Source organism: Ochotona curzoniae, unplaced genomic scaffold (genome assembly GCF_017591425.1).
Source record: "Ochotona curzoniae isolate NIBS_2020 unplaced genomic scaffold, NIBS_Ocur_1.0 contig_1071, whole genome shotgun sequence".
NCBI classification, from domain to species: Eukaryota; Metazoa; Chordata; class Mammalia; order Lagomorpha; family Ochotonidae; genus Ochotona; species Ochotona curzoniae.
Window position 1 is genome coordinate 20,030,926 of NW_024464939.1, and position 5,525 is coordinate 20,036,450.

The following is a 5,525-nucleotide window of genomic DNA, read 5'->3' on the forward strand; positions in this document are numbered from 1 at the left end:
TATTAGAATATAAAAAAATCCTCTCCTGTCTGTTTTGAAATATACAACACATCATTGCTAGCTATAGTTATACTGTATGCAGTTGACTATCAGAACTTATTCCTCCTATCTTATTGTAACGGTTTCTTCATCAACTAGCCTCTTCACAACCCCTCTCTCTTTCTCCTCCCCCTCCCCACCATGTTTAAAAAAACCAATTCCTAATTCAGCAACTATATTTTTAAGACCCAAAATCATTCTGGGCCCAAACTCAGTTCTTCCTGTATCTGTATGTTCTTAAAGAAGGGCAGGGAGCGAACAGGTCCCTTCCGCTTTCCAAAGACTGTGCTCTGTGTGAGGATTGGAAGGGACTCCAGGTCTGTGTAACCGAGACTGACTTGGAAGAAGCAAAGTTTTTTTTCCCCCCAACATCCATGAAAAGCAAGGGAGCCCTGCTTTCCCCAAAGAGTCACTGGGCGACCAAACATCATAACTGAATTGGCTACAGGATTAATGGAAGCCTGTGTTGTGACTCCATTGCTTCCTACCGATCTGAAGATTAGGGCTGATGGAGGTATTCCTGGATTCTCCTGAAGTCATATTTAACAATGAAAAAGAAAGTGAAAGAAGTGTGCTTGAGTATGTTCTTGTTTCCTAGGTGGATCACTGATTGGGCCTGTTAAATTTTGTCTGAATATTTTGAGTTTTCTGCTAGTGGCAATAATAATAATAACAGCCATAGGTTCTCAGGTTTATTTCTTGTTTAACTTTGGTAATTTGCCATGAATGAGCACGGCAGGTTCCTGGGACATGATTGTCTGGCTTTCTGTAGGGAAGCCCTCTGTTGGCACCTGATGCAACAGATTGCATTTGCCAGTGAACAGCTGATGTCTGTGATGGCGCTGAAGCGAGAAATTGGCAAAGAACTTGAGAGGAGGTAGTAGGCAGTAGAGAGACTTTGGATCCAGAAGAATTTTTTTTTATTGCATTTCATTTTATGACATCATTTCATAGGCTCTGGGATTCCCTCAACCCCTTCCCCATCCTCCCCTTATGCTGGATTACTCCACCTTATTGCAGTATTATAGTTCAAATCCAGTCATGCTTCTTTCATTGCAAGCATATACCAAGTATAGAGTCCAGCACTGTATTGTCCAGATAAATTCAACAGTTTCTTGGGGAGACCATCTCTGGTCTAAAAGAAGAGCTGGCAGAATATCGTCCTGACCAATTAAAAGCCATACCATAACATCGATAACAGTTTACAACATTATGGAGTTAATTGACGCGGTATTGAGTGACTGATATGTTAGAAAATGCAAGTTCTTAACCAGATCCTGTGACTACCTGATGGACAGTTCAAATTTAGTTTATATACAACCGGCTTCTATCCAGCTTAAAATGGCTTTAGGATACTATTCAGCTGTCTTGTGTGTATTTTCATTTTTGTATTTAGCAGTTTATTGTATTGAAGCATAATTTTTACTGAACTTGGCAGATTTTAGGATAGTCCAAACTGGCTTGTAACTTTAATAAGCCATTTGTCAACATTTGAGGCACAGAACAGTTTTAGGAGGGGTGTGCAGAAAAATTGTCAATTCCCCAGTGAGGAGTAACTTATTTTTGTATCCTGCCTAGTAAGGTATATGTGAGTCCCCGCTGACTGTTTTCTGTCTGGTTCTAAGCTTTCTTTGTTGTTCTCTGTCTATGTATTCTAATTTTTGTTTTTGCTTTGTTTTGTTTTCTGGGGAGACTCCGGGGCGACCCAGATGGTCATTGCAAGAGAGGGTGGGGATCCAAAGTTGGAACTAAGTAAGGACTAGAGAAAGACCCTCTCCCTAGTCCTGAAGGGAGTTTACCATTCTTCTGTTTCTGCGGACCGCTCAGGGCTCCTGGCTGTTGTTCCGATGACATGGTGATCCAGAAGAATTTCACAGTGTATTTATCTCAGGGCAGGGTAGGCAGAGTCATGTTATGGAATGGTACCTGTGGGATTGACGGAGTTCCCAAGAATTCAGGACAGACTGCTTTTGGCAGCTCTTTCAGGATGAGCTTCAAGCACATTTGAACTGTGCTTTGGTGTCAGCTGGTTTCATTTGCTCTCTGATGATCGGCTGCTGATGTGGTGGTTAGACTCGAGTGCGGTAATGAAAAGGTGTGAAGTGCATTGACAAGCCAGGCTGTCAGCCATGACAGAGGAGGGAATCAAGAGAGAATACTTGAGCACAAGGGCTCATATGGGCTGCAGATGAGCCGTGTACCTTTGCTGAGCTACTCTGTGCTTATCATATGTGTGAAATAGGACGATGCTCTCCTTGGGCAAGGCAGGAGGTCAGATGGTGGCTTTGTCATGACAGCTGTGGCCAGCCTAGTCACCTGTATTTGTAAGCAGCTCCCTTCCCTCCACTAGTCACTGTCCTGGTGTGCAGATGTCACCAGAGGCCTCAGATATTTTTGGTTATCCTATTTGACTGCTCTGTAACCTTTTATGGCTCTCACTTATGCCTTATTTTTATTTTAATTTGTATTCTTAAATTTAAACAAGAACAAGAGCATGGGGAGGTGAGAAATCTTTATTTATTTATTTATTTATTTAAATTGGAAAGGCAGACTTTACAGAGAGAAGGAGATATAGAGAGAAAGATCTTCCATCCACTGGTTCACTCTCCAAGTGGCTGCAAGAGCCTGAGCTGAGCCAATCCGAAGCCAGGAGCCAGGAGCTTTCTCCAAGAATCTCATGCAGGTGCAGAGTCCCAAGGTTTTGGCCCATCTTCCATTGCTTTCCCAGGCCACAAGCAGGGAGCTGGAGTGGAAGTGGAGCAGCCAGGATATGAAACGATATCCATATGGGATCCTGGGCATGCTAGGGGAGGACTTTAACCACTAGGCCACTGCACCAGGCCTGGGATCTCTGCTATCTGCTGGTTCAGTCCCCACATGTTTGCAACAGCTGGGGTGTGGGCCAGGATGAAACCAGGAGCCAGGAACTCTATCTGGGACTCCCATGGGAATGGCAGAAACCTAGGTACTTAAGCCATCACCTGCTGCCTCCCAGGGTGTCACATGAACAGGAAGCAGGTTGGAAAGCAGCGCTGGAGCTGGAACTTGGCTCTCAAATATGAAATGACCACCGAGTGATCTTCTTTAGTTTTTTCTCCCATGTCGCTGCTCAGGTTTCCCTCTCCCCATGCGGCTGTGTTTCTGATTCTCCCTTTCAGCCCAGCCTTTCTCACGCTGAGGATGATGACTGTGAATATCGATCTCTGGTCCAACCCCCCAGTGGTTTGTGAGACTTGTACTCTTGGGTATCTCAAGGCACTTCACACTCAGCGCATGCAACATGGGAATCATCTTTGCTTGTCGTTTGCCTCCCCTCCTGTACTTCAGTTGGACATTATCCACTCACTTGTGCAGGTGAGTAGCTGGGGGAGGTCATGCATGCTACATGGCCATTTCATCACCCCTGGTTGCACTGGCAGCTAAGTCTAGCCATATCTACCTTTCAATGTGTTTCCCATCCAACCCCTCCTTCTTCCCATCACTCTTTCCGTGTAGATTGCATGCTGACTCCTCTTCCCCATAGAGCCTGCTTTCTGGCGGGCAAGTCAGAAGGCCACCGTCCCCTCCATTTCTGGCACTTCATATTTTAGTAAGCCCCTAGCTGGGCTGTTCTGAAGTTAGGAACCTGGAGTTTCTCCCAGGTCTCTCCCATGGATGCAGGGATTCCACACACCTGAGTTATTCTTGGTTGCTTCCTCAGGCCATTAGCAGGGAGCTGGATCAGAAGAGGAGCAGCTGGGACTCAAATTGGTGCCCATATAGGATGGGATGCTGGCACCACAAGTGGGGGCTTAACCTGCTACATTACAGTGCCAACTTCTTGACTTTTTTTTTTAAAGCACTTGCAAAGGGAAGGAGAACATTTTAAAAAAGGATCTACTTCTTTGAAAGACCTAGTCACAGAGCAAGGGAGACACAGAAGGAAGTCATTGACTGATGATTTTCCCTTCAATTCGTCCCAGGGTGAAGAAACCAGGAAGTGGGAGTCCATCTGGGTTTCCCAAGTGACTCCAAGCACTTGGGCCATTCTAGACTGGTTTCTCAGGTCCGTCAGCAGAGAGCTGGATCAGAAACTGAGCAGTTGGGACCCACAGCAGGTCTCTTGATATGGGACACCCGAGAGGACTTCTGTGGCTGTCCCAGGGGGCAAAACCCCAGAGTCCTTTCCTTCCCTGCCGTTTTGGGAAGTCAGTCCTTTGTCCTCTCCCTGGAATTGCCCAGCCTATGCTTTTCCACAGTTTTTCTGCTTCCTGGGAACGAAGGTGGGAGGATAGCTGGTTCTCTGGTAGCACGCGACAGTAAAATGGACTAAGTCGTTTTAACCCATTTACATGGGTGTTTCCCCCACTTTAAAAAAAATTTTACACCAAGGATCCTGTCATATTCCTTGTCCCCCAGAAATTAACTACCGTGGGTAAGGCATGGTGTGTGCTGAAGGCACGGAATAAATGAATGGAAACCTTTTCTTTATTCCGAGACACCAGCTCCCTGGAGGCTTCGGCGCCTCTGTTGGTCCTCCCCACGGCGCAGGTGAAGGGCGGCGGGGTGGCTAGCTGCCTGCGGGCTGGGCTGGTGGCTGCCCGCGCCTGCGCCCTCCGCGGCTCCACTCCGGGCGCGTCTCTGTGCGCGTGTGTCTGGGAGGAGAGGCTTGGGTGACAGGCCAGCGGCAAGGGAGAAGAGTTCAGCCCAGTCGCAGTCTCATTCACTGATTGCTGCGGGATCGAGGCTGCCTCCCAAGGCGGCTCGCAACTCTACCTCCCACCTCCCGCCACTCCACTCGCAGCCTGGCTGACTGAGCACAGCCAGCCCGTGAGGAGAGGCGGCTTGTTTGCCGGGACGACGCGGTGAGCTGTTCCCGGCAGCCTTGTTCTCTCACGGAGTGCGTGTGTGTGTGTGCGCGCGCGCGTGTGTGTGTGTCCCTGGGATTCCACGCCTGCTCGGAGAGCTCCCAGCCTGGGCCCCTGGTGTGCACTGGAGGCTCCGGTCCTCTCCAGCCAGGGGCCCGGACAGCCGCTGCGCGCCGAAGAAGGAGTTTACCGGGATTCCCCAGGCTGGGAGCCCAGCTGCTGGTGGGGTTCCCCGGGAAGGCGGCTGGGCGAGCGGGCGGTGGGGAAGCCCGGGCAGGCCGGGAATCCGGGGCCGGGGGGCCGGCCCAGCACCGTGGTGGGAGCCGCGGAAGCCGCCACTCCTGGCCGCCCGGCCTCTCAGCCTTCTTCTCTTGTTTCTTTTCTCAGCGGCATCACAAAGGCGCGAGGCAGGACGAAACCCAAGGCAGCAAAGACCGGCTTTCGCCCACCTGGTGCACATTCGCCCTCTACTCCCAGGTGGGAAGTGTGGAATGGGGGTTCCCCAACATTTGAGGGTGTGTGTGTGTGTTGGGGGGGATCTTCCCGGGGGGCACACCTGTGGGGTTTTTTCTCTCTTTTCTTGGTGTCTTTTTGTATTTCAAGAGGGTGCGGGACGGCGCGAGCGGTTCGAACACGTCC